Genomic DNA, 18,702 nt, shown 5'->3' with positions numbered 1-18,702 from the left:
ACGTGTTAATTGGGGATTGTGATTTATGACACATAAAGGGGTGGGGAGTTTAACTTTTACTTTGTAACCTTTTGAGGGGGTAACTTTCAGTCTTGGTTTCACCTTTGTTCCTGCTGATATTAGGTAGCCATTAAAAGTGTTCTTTGAGGAAAGCAATTACCTCAGAGTTCTTATTTCTATTGGACTCATCTATCGGAACCATGACACAGTTGTTAAGTTAGTAACACAGTTGTTAACTGAATCTGGCTTCCCCATTGACCTTTCCTGTCAGAAGGTCACAAAGGTTGACCTTTACATCAACCCCAGGACACTCCAACAGACATAAATATGAGTCATTTGCCAAGGCTCTGAATTTTCATCACATGGCTAAGGGGATGCTGCTGGAAAGGTCATGTGAAAAATAGTCATAAGTCCTTTTTTTCAGTGCCGTTGTAACTTCAAACAGTCACTAAATGAACTGTGGTAAGTCGAGGACTACCCGTAGTTGCATTTTGCTATGTATATTTAACTTGAGGGAAAATAAAGACTTCAGTAAATAATATTCTCTTATCTGTAAACAGGATGGTTGGTAGTGAACTTGCTTCGTGTACTAAGAATCAGGGGATGTGAAATTGTTCATTTTCAGTCACAGCTGGCCTTTCCTAACCTGACCTCCCTCTAGATCAGGGGTGTCAGACTGCCGGCCCGCAGGCCGGACATGTTATCTAGAAGCCACGCCCACCCCATTGCCGGCAATGGCAAAACTCTCCCAATATGTTGCGTGATGTCACGTGACATTGTGAGTTTGACATGTCTGCTCTAGATATATGAAGGTCAATCCCCAAACCAGCTCAGCTATTACTGAGAGGAGAAATCTATACATCTGAGAGGATGGAGAAGATTGTCCTAGATGGACATATGCTCATATATAAAAGAGTTTCTTATATTCCAATAAAAATGTGGGGGTTTGATGTGTAATCCTTGACTTACACTAGTTCATTTAGTGACCATTTTAAGTTACAATGGCACTGGGGGAAAAACTGACTTATGACCGTTTTTCACACTCATTAAGTGAATCACGTGGTTGTTAAGTGAATCTGGCTTTCCCCCCCCCTTGAGTTTGCTTGTCGGAAGCCGGCTAGGAAGGTTACAAATGGCGATCACATGATCCTGGGACAGCCCAACTGTCATAAATGCAAGCCAGTTGCCAAAAACTCAGAATAACAGAGTTGGAAGGGACCTTGGAGTCCTTCCAGTCCAACCCCCTGCTCAAGCAGCAAACCCTATACCAGTGGTGGCGAACCTATGGCACGGGTGCCAGAGGCGGCACTCAGAGCTCTCTCTGTGGGCACCTGCGCCATGCCCCGGAGGTGGCAACTGTCCCTCTTCAACCAGCCGCCTGCTAATTTGCAGAGGTCCCACGTGGCTGAATGCATCCCGGCACGGCTGGTTTCCCTGCCCCCCCATCCCATCCCTCCTGGCCTCGCATGCTCTCCTCTTCCCAGGCACGACCCACTGCATCACCTCCTCAGCTGTTGGCCAACCATCCTCCTCGGAGGTGACTTCTTTGAACTGCTGGCGATGGGCTGCGGAGCCCCAGAGTGCGCCTGTCGAGGGGCCGGCACGCTGTGGCTACTGATGGACACCGTTGGCCTCCATGCGATCGTTGGCCTCTGTGTGCAGGGGCCAATGGTGTCAGGCAGCAGCTGCCCCAGCCCTTGCCTTGCCCCATGGCAATGGCACCCCCACCCTGCCTCGCCTCACCCCACAGGATGAGTCTCCTGCCTCCTGCCCCACCTGCCAGAGACCTCCTGGAGCTCCCCCAACCCTGCCCACCCCTCACAGGTGTCCCTCCCCACGAGCAACATTGAGGTGACCACACCCACCATGGCCATGACCACCCAATCTTCCATGACCACCACAGCCACACCCACCCAGTGGGCCACGCCCACTTGGCACCCAGTGATAAATAAGTGGGTTTTGGGGCACTCGGTTTCTGAAAGGTTAGCCACCACTGCCCTATACCATTTCAGGACAAACAGTTGTCCAGTCTCTTCTTAAAAACCTCCATTGTTGAAGTACCCACAACTTCTGGAGGCGAGTCATTCCACCGGTTAATTGTTCTCACAGTCAGGAAATTTCTCCTTATTTTTACGTTGCTTCTCTCCTTGACTGATTTCCATCCCTTGGTTTTTGTCCTGCCTTCAGCTGTAGAACAGGTTGAACCTCCCCCCCCCCGCCCTTCTTTGTGGCAGCCCCTGAGATATGGGCCCCAAATTTTGATCACATGATCACAGGAATGCTGTAACAGTTGTAAATGTGAAAAATGCTCATTAGTGACCTTTTGTCAGTGCTGCTGTAACTTTGAACAGTCAGGAAATGAATGGTTGTAAGTCGAGAACTACCTGTACCAAGAACCAGTAAGAAATGTTGACCAGTTACTCTCAAATACATTCTGAGGAGTAATGTGTGGGTGTGTGGCACACTGAGTCTCTATTACGTTGCCAAAAAGTTGATGAAATTAGAATTTAAAGTCTGGGAGATGTATCACAGGACTCCTTGCATATCCTTTCTGCATAAACCTGCTTTTTTCAGCCACTTGGCTATGTGACAAGAGCTTCAATTATTCAAATAGCTTCCCTTGCTATTCCCAAACACAATGCAAATGGTAATGAATACAGTTCAATAAATGTCTAATATATGGATGTTTCTTTGAGGAAGACCTCATGTGATTAAGTGGTGACCTTATTATATTATTATTATTATTTTTTAAAAAAGCATTCTAGACGACTGCAATATGAGCCAAGCGCAGAAAAATATACTGAGTTTATTCCACTCTCTAATATACAGAAGATAACAGCTTCTTATTACATAAAGAGGTCAGATACATATTTCATCCTTTGCTTTTAATTTTTAAAAGAAACTGGTTTTAGACCATGCAATTTAAAACCTGGACTTGGAAACTATTACGAATTATGCAAATAGATCAAATTAACACTATATTACTTTTTTAGCTGAGTCTGCTCCACAGGAAATATAAGAAGTGCCTGGAATCTTGATGGGAGATATGCGTCATGCAAAACATTCCAAGTTCAATTCTCTCTTTTTTCCCCCAACTACAAAAATCTTGCTCAGTAGAGCTAAACTGGGCCTCTCTGACTGAGATCTTGGGAATTCCAGATTCTATGGGAGAGCTGAATTAGTATTCAACTAATTTTTAAGAAGAGACTGGACTTGCCTCAAATTGTATAGGCTCTCCTGCTCTATTCTGATTGTTTGATTGATAGAAACTCCCCGTTGTGCTGACTTTGCTCTCCCAAGGAAGTGAGTAAGACTCTGCAACAGGTTCCTATAAAGGGAAGGGAAGGAGGAAAGGTTGAGCCTGTGGATGTTTAAGATATGGTAGCTGATTTAGCCCAGGGCCATAGGCTCCTCATCTCTAGGCAGAACTAGAAATCATGACAGAACAATGTAACATCCCAGAAGCCAACCCATACCTTAGGCTCCCTTGACAAAAATATATATGAAGTAATCCTTGATTTACAACCATTCTTTTAGTGACCATTTGAAGTTACAACAGCACTGAAAGAAGTGACTCGCAACCAGTCCTCACACTTAAGACCGTTGCAGCATCCCCATGGTTATGTGATCAAAATTTGGGTAGCTGGTAACTGGCATGTATTTAAAACAGTTGCAGTGTCCCAGGGCCACATGATTGCCATTTACAACCTTCCCAAATGGTTTCTGATGAGCAAAGTTGTGGTAAAATTGGGGGTGACTCACTTAACAACAGCCCTGCTCCCAATTGTGGTCATAAATTGAGGAGTTAACAGTATAATCCCAGAGAGTCCTATCTTCTTATAAATTAATTTTCATGAGACTTACAGTATTTAAACAATAGAAAAAGAAAATTTAAAAAAAGTATTTTTTTTCCTTGCCATCTGGTACATCAAAAGTTTACCACAAACAAAAAGCGAAGCCACCTATTTTGCATAGCTTTTCCACCACCCGCTATCAGACAAGTATGCAAATGCTTCCAGCTTCTATTGTACTCTTCAGGTATAACCTAAACAGGCTTGAAAATTGCAGGCTTTCTTTCAGTTTTGAGTAATTAGATCGGAAAATTCTGTTCAGCGTCTACCGAGCACCGAGTGCCAGTTATGAATCCTCAGGCATTGACGTGTGGAAAACATGCAATTCCTGGATTTCCATTAGGCATTGTTGTTCTGTAACATCAGCGTGCCTCTCTACGGCTACAAACATTGTGATAACAAGTCGCCTCCTTAAGTGAAAAAATATGCAGAGCATAGTTCTTTCTTTTGAACCTCCTCATGAGGGGATATAATCTGTCTTCCTACAAAAGACAGAGAAGCAACACACAGCCAGAGTGTGCTGTGCGCACTGTGTACTAAGAAAGTGCCAAGCTTTGAGCATCCATAAGAAGTGTCCATCTTTAGGTTCATATTTGCTTATCCACTTGTAATATTCTGATATTCTGACTCAAACCAGAGAGCCTCCCTAAAGATATATGGAAACCAAATGAACTAAGACATTTCCTCCCGCCCCGTGCTAGCATTTCTGTTCATGCTCGCGTGCATGCATAAACAGGGCCACGGGCGCTAGCACGAATGGGGGGGGAGGAAATGCACGCCCACGCATATGTGCACTCGCCAGCCGTTTCTGCAGCCCATTGGCCAAGAGCCCATGGCCCGGTGCCGGGCCACGGACCATAGGATGGGGACCCCTGTTCCAGAAGACAAATATCCATCCACTTTGGTGTAGTGGTTAAGCAGTAAGGTTAGAAAGTGGGAGATTATGAATTCTAGTCCTGCCTTAGGCACGAAGCCAGCTGGGTGACCTTGGGCTAACCCCTCTCTTTCAGCCCTAGCAACCCACTTCCAAAAAAACCTTAGGAAGAAAACTTCAGGGACTAGTCCAGATAGTCACTAGGAATTAAAAACTGACTCGAAGGCGCGCACGCACACACACGCACGCAATCATTCATCCATGCATATGATTCTAGCACAGCTTTCTTCAGAATAGCCATCTATACAGGATGATGCCTTGATTCATTATTGCAATTCTATCACATGCCTGCTCATATTATGAGTCACCAGACTAAGTTCTGCACATCTTGCTTGGATTATGCTTTCTCAAAAGAGTCTGCTTTCTCATTCTAGCTGAACATTAACACAGTAAGTTTTAGTCCCTGATAATGAGCTGTTTTGCATTGTTCTATCAGAACAGAGCTGCAAAAATCTGGATGATCAATAGATAACAGCAAGGCCTTCATGTTCCCTGTATTCCTTTTCTATAATCTAGCAATTAATGTGATTTTTGCATCCCCGATATTGTAACCGTAGCTATATGAATTCTACTTAAAAGTTTAACAGGTTGATTCTTCCATGCTAATTTACAATCTCCTGCACATTAACACAATAGAAGGAAAGTTAAATTCTAACTTTGAAAAAGATCTCCAGTGGAATGTTTACAGAGGAAGGGATAAATTGTAATCTAGCCCATATATACTTCTCTGCACTACTCCCCCAAATATGTGTATGTATGTGTTTGCATATATACACAAAAGCATGAAGTATAGTTTAGTCAGAGTATATTTGAGTTATGAGTTAAATTGGAGAAAGAAGTTACCACAGTCTGTCAACAAAGAGGCAAGACATAGAACAGAACCGTCTCTCTTCTAGTAGTAGGCAAGTAAGATAATAGCTAGTAGCAAGCAAATGAAAGACAAGGAGGGTCAAGGCTGATCAGAAGAATCAGTATGAGATTGGGTGGTAAATTTGTTGGTTATGTAGAATAATTAAATGCGCAAAGAGTTCAACAATATTCATTGTCCTCTTTTTTATATATTGATCTTTTTTTTCTTCAGAGGGATTTAGGAAATTGGCTTATACTATGTGTCAATCAGTCCTGCATTACAGTATACTTCTTTAAGAGCATTTTTTCCAGGATCTCCTATAGAGAAGAATATTTTTAGCCAATCTGCTTCAGCTGTTGATGAAAGGATTACATCTGCAAATTTCTGCTCTGAAAATATACGTGACACAGTCCTATCGTATGAGAAAGCTCAACAAAGCACTCAGAACATCTGGTAAGTTCATCTCATGCTGGGAAGCTGAATAGACCATTTTGTCCTTCAGTAGACATTGAAGAACCTTGGTCAGAGATGGAACATATTACTTGAATGAGTAACACAGCAGTCCATCTCTCCAAAAGGCTAGCTTTCACTTGCCTCTATAGTTTCTTAAAAACTATAAGACAAGCCATTCTCAATAAAAGAGGGGGGAAAATAAAATAAAGGTAGTCCTTGAATTACAAACACAATTGGGACTGGAATCTCAGTTATTGAGTGAAGTGATCATTAAGCAAGATTGCCACATGACTGCTTCACTCAATAATCGCAATCCCAGCTCCCCCAGTTGCAGTTGTTAAGCAAATACAAGGAACATTTAATGCAGAGGTCTCCAACCTTTTGGGCACCAGGGACCAGTTCCGTGGAGAGAAGTTCTTCCGCGGACCAGAGGGTGCGTGGTTTTGTGTGCTGCCTGCATCCAGAGGATGGGGCTTTCCTTGTTTGTGTGGACCAGTTGCTGGCCTGCCGTGGACGGGAGGTTGGGGACCCCTGATTTAATGGCTACAGCAAAAACGCAACCTGCCAAATGAGGGCAGGCAGATCCCCTCCACGTACAGAAGGGAATTCCTGCCATGGACTGCAGAAAAGAAGCTTGGATCTTCAGGGTCAAAGCTTTGTTTCTGCAGCCCACCAGAGAAGTTCAGCTCCCTTTTGAGCACAGAAGGATGCACGTGTGCAAGGGAACTCCTACAGCAGGCTACAGAAACAAAGTTGGAGCCTGAAAAATCTAAGTTACATTTCTGAAGCCTGCAAGAGGATTTCTCCTCCTCTCCATGTATGGAAGAAAACCTCTGTGCTTGGTTGCCAAAAAGGAGCTGGGATCGTCAAGGTTTGAGCTCCATTTCTCCACTCAGGAGGCCTTCAGTTCCTCCATGGGCAAAGAACTACAGTCCTCTTTCAAAGGACCTCAGATACAGGACTCAAGACTATCAAGATCTGACTTCTGTTTCTGCAGCTTTGACAGAGGAGTTCCCCTCCCCTCAAGAGGCAGCCCCTTCGCTCTTACCTTTGAGAAGGACTGCCTGCAAAAGGGGGAATCTCAGCTCCTGGAATATAGCACAAAGCCCCCAAATCAATACTAATATTAATATATTAATATTAATCAGAATAGAGATGGAAGGACCTTGGAGGTCTTCTACTCCAACTCCTTGCTCAAGCTCACCCTGTGCCATTTCAGTCTCTACTTAAAAACCTCTGGTGATGAAGTACCCACAACTTCTGAAGGCAAGCTATTCCACTGGTTAATTATCCTCACTGTTAAGAAGTTTCTCCTTAATTCCAGGTTGCTTCTCTCCTTGATTAGTTTCCATCTGTTGTTTCTTGTCTTGTCTTCCTTCGGGTGCTCTGGAAAATAAATTTACAGATGCCACTTTGTGGCAAACCCTCAAATACTAGAATACTGCTATCATGTCACCCCTAATCATTTTCTCTAGACTAGCCATACCCAATTCCTGCAATCGTTCTTCATGTGTTTTATTCTTCAGGGCTTTAATCATCTTATCCCTGCTTTGTCACTCCAGATTAACACACAAGTTCTCTTCAGAGCAACTCCTACGCTGGAACAGAGAGATGAAGCAAGACTTTTTGTCATTCCTATCTTATTTCCATAGCCCAGTGCACAAGCTCCCTTCTGCTCACTGAGGGGAGATGAATTTGTGCATTGGGCTGGAGAGATGAGCTGAGGATCCTAACGATCCAGGCTTTGTTCTGCATCCCAATGAAAGATTCCTGCCCCTGGAGAATTCTTCACTGGGTAGTGGCAAATTGCAACCTTCCCTGCTGGCTTCCCCACTGACTTCCTGGGGAAGCTGGCAGAGGAATTGCAAATGGTGGATCATGTGATCACTGGTGCCTGGCAACTCATTGTAAACAGGTTGCCAAGCACCCAGATTGCAATCATAGGACCATGGGTGTAAGGAGTGATGTTTTACATTGCTAAACCTTCCAAAACCATCACACTTTTGAACATTTGTTAGACAACCAGTCATAAGTTGAGGAGTTTCTGTAAGGAAGGGTGAAATACTGATAGCTAAGCAAGTTTGTTCTCAGACCGTCCTTTCTGCCTGTATATTTTAAAATTCCAAATCCTATTCAAGTGTAATTGACTTACTTTATAATTCTGTGTTGCTGTCTCTTGCCAGCTTCTTCTTTGGTTTGATAAGAAGACGTTTGACTCCATGATTTAAAAAAGACTTTTTCCCCATAAAGACTTCTTTCTGTTCAAAAGTAGATTTTCACATCTATTCACTTCCTTTGCACAGTTATGCACCGCTCATTCGAATTAACAGCAACCGCTGCTGGCAGGCTGTTTAAAATTCCCCAGCTGGGGCTTAGCCCCTGCCAGCCCTTTGAGGTAGGCAAGGTCAAGAACCAGCAGTAGTAAGGGTTTGAAGAATGTTGTGTGGTGTTGTACAATACAATAACAACATGATTTGAAAGCCTTTCTTGGCTTCTCCTTATAACAAAGAAAATAAAAATTTAGGTTACTCTGACTTCCTCGTTTCCAGGGGCAAGGTCTGGAGTCCTTAACAACTGACTTTATGACAGCCTATTGTAATTCTTTTTCTTCCTCCCCCCCCCCACCTCCCCCTTTTTGTCTTGTTTTGTTTTGTTTAAGAGCTGCCCTCAGAAGAAAAGTTTGAGCTTTGGAAAAGTGGCCTTGCTTCTGCTTTGTGAAGCAAAGTGATTCTCTTTTGTCAGGATGAAAATGTGTCCCATTCTTCTCCATTTGCGTCACCTTAAAGCCTTGGCCATCAATTCCAACAGCCAATCAGAAGGGGCTTCTATATATATCTGCAGAGTTACTGGAAGAGGTTTCCACAGAGAGGCAAAACGAAAAAAAAATGAATTTCACACAGAAAGGGGGCTGGGCTGCTTCCCTTCTGAAGTTCAGCTTAGCCTTAGAGAGAGAAAAAAACGTCGACAGAGAAAATCCGTCTCTCCCTTAGAAACGTTAGATCATATATTCTAACCTCTAGGGCCACAGCAAGCTTGGCATAGCATCCCAAGGGCCGTGCTTCAAAGTGGGTAGAGCCAGGAGGCATTTAAGGAAGAGAGCTTTTGCTTAGTGGGGCTCTTTTCTGCCTTATCAGTAGGGTAACACGCAAACTTTGCCTCCTTGAAATGTCTACATACCCATGGGAGGCTTTGTGCTGCTTCAGCTTGGTTGCTCCTTATATATGTCGAGCTGCAGTAAACCTTGATGCCAACTCTCCTGCTGCTCAGTCTCAAGCGAAGCTCCAGGCAGAGCTGGAAGCGGAGCAGTAGCTGCTTACTATGGTCCTTTCAACTGGATGCGAACCCAGTTTATTGCCTATCACTGCTGAAGTTTGAAGACCTTGCTTTCTTATTCAACTGCAGCCCGCCTTCTCTCCCCTATATCCCTCCGGGTTGCTTTCTCTCTCCTATGCTGAAGACATGGGTGGAGAGCGAAGTGAACGGGCGGGCTAAGAACATGGATCTATTCCTGTAAAAACCAAAATGTGGCTGAACTAGCCAGTTGTGGATGCTATTATGCCTGTCAAAGAGATGAGTGTAGCTGAATGACTGGCTGGAGTGCCAGAGTGAAAGCAACTGAGGTGGATTTATCCAGTCAACAGGGTGAGGTGGATTTATCCACTCAAACTCCTTCAGTGGGTTTCCTAGCCTCCTAGCCTTTTGGTGAGGGAGAAATAAGCTGAGGTTGAGAAAAGAGGGCTATTTTAGTCATTTCAGTCCTGGGTCTTCCCAGTGTACCAGGGTGCTTTCAACCATATCTTTTTTCCCCCCCTTCACACTTACAAATCTGCATTGATTAAGGAATTGATTATGACTCCTTAAAAAACCCCCCTCTAATTAGTGGATTGTTGGCCCCAGACATTCTGGGAACTACAGAACAACTGGTGGACCACACTTTTTGTACCCCTTCATTACAGAATGGCCTTCACCCAATACAACTGTGCACTGAGTTTGCATCACTCTATACTTGGACACCTCCCCTAAGCTGAATCCTTGTGAGCTTTTCAGGTAATATGGAGCTGCTTTAATTTCTCCGTTGTTATTAAAAGGAGGTCATTTAGGAAAAAAAGGGGGGAATCAGTTAGTAAAAAGCTTAGAGCAAATAAACTCATTTAAAGATACATAGCTCAATCAGGCAGCTATTTAAAGAACTCATTTCGCTCCTTGATAAAGATAACAGGGGAAAATAAAAAAGACTCTGCAAAAAGTTTTTCCCCCCTCCGCTTTTCAATTAGTGTCTGCTTAATCCCTAGCCAGCAAAGTACGTCATAAAAGAGTTTCTCTTATAAGTCCCTAGAAAGATGTGTGCAACGGAGACTGATTCAAAAAACTGTGAAATCCTCTCCTGGCAAATTCCTGCAGACAGAGCATTTAACCATCACCAAACTCACCACCACACAAGAATCCAAGTAGGTGATTCATGTTCTCATCATCATTTGTTGGTGAGAAGCAGAGCCCAACTCTTTGGTCAAAGGACCAGAGATTCTGTTTTGCTTGCAAACCAGATAATCTTATGTTTTCTGCCAAAAATGAAGTCAGCACGGCCAGCCTTCAATTCTATTCTGCAATGCTTGGGGCCAAATGCATCTCGTTTTGCATGAGAGAAGTGACTTGTCTTCTGATTCAGTAACAGTACAAAACAGTTGGGAGGTATCTTGGAGGTCTTCTAGTCCAACTCCCTGCTCAAGCAGGAGAACCTATACCATTTTGAACAAATGGCTATCGCAGGGGTAGGCAACCTTGGCTCTTTTATGACTCGTGGACTTCAACTCTCAGAATTCCTGAGCCAGCATGGCTCAGCATGGAAACCTCTCCCTTTCCCCTCAGCATGGCTGGCTCAGGAATTCTGGGAGTTGAAGTCCACGAGTCATAAAAGAGCCAAGGTTGCCTACCCCTGTGAATCTAGGCTTTCTGCTCTCTTTCAAGAAAAGTCCCAGGCAAAAAATCTTCCAGTTTTGGAGCACCCATAATTAATGGAGGCCAACTATTCCATTAATCAATTATTCTCGCTGTTAGCAAATTTCTCCTTGGTTCTAGGTTGGATTTCTCTTTGAGAAGTTCCCATCCAATATATCTTGGTTTTGCCCATTGGTGCTTTGGAACGTAAGGCTTTGTATGACCATATTACATTTCCTATTCCATATTACTTTTATCCTACAGGACTCAACTATTATTTCTTGCCCCCACATTTTATAGTCCTGCTTTATTTCGTGATACCTGTTTTAGAAATCTCAACTCCCAACATGCCATTTAATTTGCAAAATCACTTTGGGAAATCCCATTTATCAATACTGGGCTCTAATGCTTTTAAGGCAGTGTACTATTAGTCTACAATGCCTTGTTTTCTGGCCAATGTAGATGTGAGATGTAAGTCCTAAGGTTGGGGAATTTAATGTTAAGTTTCCTTTGGAATGCCTGCCAGATTTGGGTTGCAAGTCTCAACAAGCATTAGGTGACAGTAATGAAGTTTCTCCAACCTGACCTAAACCAGAAAAGGTAGCCATACCCTGTAGCAGTTTTTATCCCCCACCACCACCACAAAAAAGATAGTGCTTACAACATGCTAACAAAAATAAGGTTATGAAACAGCAACTACAATGCTAGTAATGATAAGATTATTATAGTCTGGGAAACAAAAGGAACATGTTCCTGGTGTCAAAGTAGTAACAAAGATTGGAAAGCTACTTCACAAAAGAAGAAGGCTAGAGCTAGATTCAAAAGATTTGATACGACTTACCAGATATGATTAAACACTTGTTTGAATAAGGTTAAAAGAATAGATAAATTATAGATATAAAGGGGCCCTCATTAAGATCGATAAGATATATAAGTAGTACAGTATTCTTTATAATATATGAAATATAAAAATATTGGGATGGTGTATGTGAATGAAAAGTTTGGATATTTAAAGGCAATTAACATTGAGAAAATTGTGACTGATAAGAATGGTTTGAATACAGAGGAGATTTAAGCTTAAATAAGAATCTTGAAAACAGGATATATAGTGACTTAATAAGATGACTCTTATAAATACAATTGAAACATAAGCGGACTAGGAAAGATATTATATGCTGATGTTACTGTTATTTGTATAAACACAAGAAAAATGTATGTATTGAAAGTATTAAGACGCTTAATGGATCCCCAGAGGTTCCAGGCGGCGCTGGGGTCCCCACCTGCCTCCCTTGCTCACAGCTCGGCAGACGCCTTAGTGGAAGCCTGGGAAAGGGCAGCCACTGAGGCTCTTGACCGAGTTGTACCCCTGCGGCCCCTGACCCGGTGCAGATCCCGTCGAGCTCCATGGTTCTCCGCGGAGCTCCGGGAGATGAAGTGTCGGAGACGGGGCCTAGAGAGCGGTTGGAGATCCAGCCGATCCGAATCCGACCGATTGCGACTAAGAACCTATACTAGGTCTTATCTCGCTGCGATAAGGGAGGCGAGGTCTAACCACTTCGCCACCCTTATCGCGTCCGCAGATAATCGCCCGGCCGCCCTGTTTAGGGTGACTCGCTCCCTCCTGAATCAGGAGGTGAGGGAGGAACCCTTGCAGGGTCGTGCCGAGGAGTTTAACCAGCATCTGTCGGACAAAATCGCTCGGATTCGGACCGGTCTGGGCTCTGACTGGGCAGAGTCTGTCGAGCAGGACACGGGCGGTCTTGTCGATATCACCTGGGAGGAGTTTGATTCTGTGACTCTGGAGGAAGTGGACAGGATCATGGGGAGGCTGAGCACCACCACATGTTTACTGGACCCGTGCCCTTCCTGGCTGGTCTATGCAGCCCGGGAGAGGACACGCAGCTGGTTCCAGGCAGTTATATCGGCTTCTTTGAGTGAGGGCAGCTTCCCCGCCGTCTTGAAAGAGGCGGTGGTGAGGCCTCTCCTCAAGAAGCCTGCCTTGGACCCAGCTGTATTGAACAACTTTCGTCCTGTCTCCAACCTTTGCTTTCTTGCGAAGGTTGTTGAGAGTGTGGTGGCACATCAGCTCCCTCTGGTCCTGGATGAAGCGGATTATCTAGACCCGTACCAATCGGGTTTCAGGCCCGGGTACAGCACAGAGACGGCATTGGTCGCGCTGGTGAATGATCTCTGGAGGGCTCGGGACAGGGGGCATTCCTCTGTTCTGGTCCTATTAGACCTCTCAGCGGCTTTCGATACCATCGACCATGGTATCTTGCTGCGGCGTCTCAGGGGATTGGGAGTGGGTGGCACGGTTTTACAGTGGTTCTCCTCCTATCTCCAGGGACGCTCGCAGTCGGTGTTGGCAGGAGGAGAGAGGTCGACCGCGAGGTCTCTCATTTGTGGAGTTCCTCAGGGGTCGGTCCTCTCGCCTCTCCTGTTCAACATCTATATGAAACCGCTGGGTGAGATCATTCGTGGTTTTGGAGTTGGGTATCATCAGTATGCTGATGATACCCAGCTTTTCCTTTCGACCCCAAACCACCCCAGTGATGCCCTCACCGTGATGTCCCGTTGCCTGGAGGCGGTTCAGGTCTGGATGGGGAGGAACAGACTTCAACTCAACCCCGACAAGACCGAGTGGCTTTGCATACCTTCATCCAGGGTTTATTCGGACATTCCACCTCTCGCTATGGGGGGCGAATTATTACCCCCCGTAGATAGGGCTCGCAACTTGGGAGTCCTCCTAGATTCACGGCTCACCCTGGAAGACCACATAGGAGCTGTGACTAGGGGGGCTTTCACCCAGGTTCGCCTGGTGCGCCAGTTGCGGCCCTATCTAAGCCGGGATGATCTATGCACGGTCACTCATGCGCTCGTGACCTCTCGACTAGACTACTGCAACGCTCTCTACATGGGGCTGCCCTTGAGGACCACCCGGAAGCTCCAACTGGTACAGAATGCAGCCGCGAGAGTTGTGTTGGGAGTCTCCCGATTATCCCATGTTACACCTCTGCTCCGCGAGCTGCATTGGTTACCGGTTGCCTTCCGGGTGAGATTCAAGGTACTAGTAATGGTATTCAAAGCCCTACATGGCAGGGGCCCGGAGTACCTGAGGGAACACCTGCTGCCGGCATCGACTTCCCTCCGCCCTGTGCGTTCCCACAGAGAGGGCCTCCTCAGGGTGCCACCGGTCAGAGAATGTCGACTGGTGGCCCCCAGGGGGAGGGCCTTCTCTGTGGGCGCCCCGGAGCTATGGAATCAGCTACCGGTTGAGCTCCGGACGGCGCCCGACCTTCGCTCCTTTCGCCGCGAGCTAAAAACATACTTTTTTGAACAAGCTGGCCTGGCCTGATGAGGGGATTGGGGGGGTTGTTATGGTTATTTTATTGAGTTTTAAAGATGTATTTTAGTATGTGGGCATTTATTTAATCTTGTTTTAACTTTTGTAATCTGTATTTTTATTCTTGCCCTGTTCACCGCCCTGAGTCCTTCGGGAGAAGGGCGGTATAGAAATAGTATTAAAAAAATAAAAAAAAATAAAAAAAGAATTACATTTGCTTAATGTTGATAAAAGGAGAATACTATTGGAAGAAGAGAAGATCAAGGAAATATATCAATTAATAGATTGATTATGGAATTATAGAAATTAATTATTGTTTTTTAAATATATGAACCCAGACAACAAACTGTTTACTAAGCACTAAAGATTGTTATTGTAAAAAAAAGATCAAGAAAATACATTAAAAAAAATAGTAACAAAGATGATCTAGGGAGAAAATTCCATAAACCTGTTGTAGATTTACTAAAGATCTCCATTCTGTAAGAAAGGGTTCTGGAAGAAACCATCAGAAGAGGATTCCAGTCAGCATTTTAGCTAAGGATTATGGGAATTGGCTTCCCACAGATCTTCCAGACCCTCCAGTTCAGGAACAAGTGATCAAGTAAGTTGGAAATGTATACTTAATGGGAAACAGTCCCGCTTACTTGACATCCTGGATAAAATCAGAGCTCATTTCAAACTAGCACATATAATCATTTACTGCTGGTATTATAACACATGGAATACTGCATCCAGTTTTGGTTACCACTATATAAAAAAGATTTTAGAAAGAGATTCTAGAAAGAGTGCAGAAATAGCAACAAAGATGACTAGGGGGCTGGAAGCTAAAACATAGGAAGAATGGTTACAGGAATTGGGTGTGTCTCGTCTAGAAAAAAAAATGACCAGGGGTGACCTGATAGCCTTGTTCCAATATTTCAGGCACTGCTGAAAAGATGAGGAGAGTCAAACTATTTCCGAAAGCATCCGAAAGCAAGACAAGAAACAATGGATGGAAACTAATCAAGGAAAGAAGCAACCTAGAACTAAGAAGAAATTTCCTAACCCTAAGAACAATCAACCAGTGGACCAGCTTGCCTCCAGACGTCGTGGGTGCTCTGTCACTGGAGGCTTTTAAGAAGAGACTGGACAGTCATTTGTCTGAAATGGTATAGGGTCTCCTGCTTGAGCAGGGGATTGGACTACTAGATGACCTCCAAGATCCCTTCCAATTCTATTATTCTATGTTCTATGTTCAATAATAATAATAATAATATATTGGTTAAGGCACCAGGCTAGAAGAAGCCATGAGTCTTGCTTTAAGCACAACATCAACCTGGTCCGTTCCCTCTCTCTTAGCTGTAAGGAGGAAGTCAACGGCAAACTACTTCTCAAAATCCTGCCAAAAAAACTGTAGCTACTCTTCCATTCAGTCACCAAGACTCAATACTGACTTAATCACCCACAAAGACAGAGATAGACAGACAGACAGACAGACAGACACACACACACACACACACACAGAGAGAGATTGAGAGAGAGATTGAGAGAGAGAGAGAGAGAGAGAGAGAGAGAGAGAGATTGAGAGAGAGAGAGGGCCAGCCTATCTGATTCTTTGCTTGTTTATTATGATATGTCTTTGACACATGGTAACTGCATTTATTGATCAGCTGCCCAGATCAAAATGGTCAAGAAAAAATATCAATTAAATTATTCCCAGGTACTTTCCGAATTTCTTGTTAAACAACACAAGCATTTCTTCTTGAATGCTGATTTTAATTAAGAAAACCTAAATTGAAATAACTTAAACAAAGTTCCAGTCACAAGAAAAACAGTCAAAAGTTCCAGACAGGAGTTTTGTCATTCCCCAGAAATCCCTTGAAGAGCTGAAATGGCACAAGAAGATTTTTTTAAAGAAGAGCTTCAAACAGTGAAATACTTTTCAAGCTGCAATCTGCAATATCCAAAACTGAATGGAAGTGTATTTCTGAATATATAGAGACGTGATTTCCTTGGAATTGTTAGATGATATTCAGAAAGATTGCAATTGGTTAAAGCCAGATAAAATCCATGCAATAATTACACCAAAAAGGGTTATCGTCAGTAAAATATCCACAGTATTAGTTACTATGGTTGTCAGAAATCAACCATACAACTTTCGAAAAGACAGTATCTATGAAAATTGCTTTCGCAATTATGTCACGATTCTAAATTATGCCTTTACGCCTGTCCCTTATAAAAAGTGAATTAAAAAGTATTTGGATACTTTTTTGCAAGTTATTTTTCTTTCTCTGCCTTTCCAGCCACAGATTTTAAGGCAAAGAGAGAAAAATGCAATTGGAAAAGATAAAATAATAGAAAAGAGAAAAGAGAAAAGAAAAGAAAAGAAAAGAAAAAAGGCCTAGTTATAATCCCCTAATATTATTTCAAACTTCAAAGAGTTTATGGATTTGCAAAATTGGAATACAAATTGGAATTCTGTTACTGGCCCAGGCTAAACTGGGATTTAATTTCATAAGCAAGAACAGGTGAGGGAAAACTCCACACCCCCAGGGATGAGAGTGAAGAATGACATAAAGAAAGAAGGAAATAGGAGTGGGAGGAAGAGAGTGGGAGCAAGAAAGGGAAACTTTCCTTAATGAGAAAAGTCTGATGACTGAAGCAAACAGCAAATGCTTACCGACACCCCCCTGGGGTAGACAGCAAGAGGTAGCTTAAAAAAAAACAAAAAACAGGCAAGCTGAAATATTTGTCACTTGGAGAGCAGAGCTATTTTAAACAAAGCCTGATTGTAGCTCGTGGAAAATACTGAAGCTTGATTTCAATAATCCCGGTGACAATATTCAGTGACCATAGGACATTAGGAGTGTGTGTTTCAGATGTGGAAGAATCTTAGAAGAGTCTTAGAAGAAATCTATTTAAATACCCAGTAGTGTCCATAAGAAGGGACGCGGTGGCTCAGTGGGTTAGGATGCTGAGCTTGTCGATCAGAAGATCGGCAGTTTAGCGGGTCGAATCCCGAGTGCCGCGTAACAGAGTGAGCGCCTGTTACTCGTCCCAGCTTCTGCCAACCTAGCAGTTCGAAAGCACGTAAAAATGCAAGTAGAAAAATAGGGACCACTACGGTGGGAAGGTAACAGTGTTCTGTGCGCCTTTGGCGTCTAGTCATGCCAGCCACATGACCACGGAGACGTCCTTGGACAAGCGCTGGCTCTTCGGCTTTGAAACGGAGATGAGCACCGGCCCCTAGAGTTGGAAACGACTAGCATGCATGTGCAGGGGAACTTTTACCTTTACCTTTAGTGTCCATAAACCTCTGTACTTTGTCCTAATGTGGAGAAATGTGACTTTCGGGGGTGGGTGTGGGTGGGGAATCAGCAAGCAACATGGATTCTGCATAGCAGGATAAGAAGGAAAAAAAGGACATTTCTGATGTTTATAATCTACCTACTTTCTCTCAACGGTTTCTAGATGTTGAAATACGTGCTTAGACAACAGAAGGACAGAGAGCAAAAGTTTCTGAAAACCAGAAATTTAATGACTGGAGTCAAAAGAGGAAAAAAGAAACATTAGGACATTCATGAGATGGGGCTTAAATCGCTGCTCAATACAAGATATTCTTATTGCTATATATCTTGTTATAGGTAGTCCTTGACGGACGACCGCAATTGAGGCCAAATTTTCCATTGCTAAGTGAGACACCTGTTAAGTGCGTTTTGCTCCATTTTACGACCTTTCCTGCCACAGTTGTTAAGGGAAACACTGCAGTTGTTAAGTTGGTGACACACTTGTTCATCTGGCTTCCCCATTGACTTTGCTGGTCAGAAGCTCAACAAAAAGATGATCACGTGACCCTGGGACACTGGAACCGTCAGAAATATGAGTCAGTTGGCAAGCCTCTCAATTTTGATCACGTAACCATGGCGATGCTGCAAAGGTGTGATTGTGAAAAACAGTAATAGGTCACTTTTTTTCCCAGTGCTGTTGTAACTTTGAACAGTCACTAAATGAACTGTTGTAAGTTGAGGACTATCTGCAGAGCAATCCCACCATTATAAAAATTATGGAATGATAATGACAATGAAAATAAAGTTGTAATTCTTTACTTCCCGAAAGCCCAGGACCTCGCTAGCTTTTCTGTGGTCCTTGCCTCTTTTTCTCTATCTCTATTGAGGCTGGCTTGCTAAGAACAGAAATAAATTGGCAGGACCAAATGCCAGGCTGTCTAATGAGCAAGCTACAGTGATCTGAACAACACGAAATGCTAAATCATTAAACATTGTTTATAAGGCGCAGTACTTGAATTCACGCATCACCCCATTCCCAAAATTACACGTAAAGGGAAATGTGACCCAGG

General features: G+C 43.7%; 1 protein-coding gene across 1 annotated transcript in view; it reads right to left on the bottom strand.

Moving 5' to 3' along the window:
- Nucleotides 1-18,702, bottom strand: part of PRICKLE2 (prickle planar cell polarity protein 2) — a gene marked incomplete at its 3' end in the record, with an annotated part of 372,656 nt that overhangs the window by 194,883 nt on the left and 159,071 nt on the right. The window lies entirely within an intron of this gene.

Source organism: Vipera berus, assembly GCF_964194415.1.
Source record: "Vipera berus genome assembly, chromosome: 2".
NCBI classification, from domain to species: Eukaryota; Metazoa; Chordata; class Lepidosauria; order Squamata; family Viperidae; genus Vipera; species Vipera berus.
The sequence above is the reverse complement of the archived record's forward strand: the minus strand, read 5'-3'. Positions and strand labels throughout refer to the sequence as shown.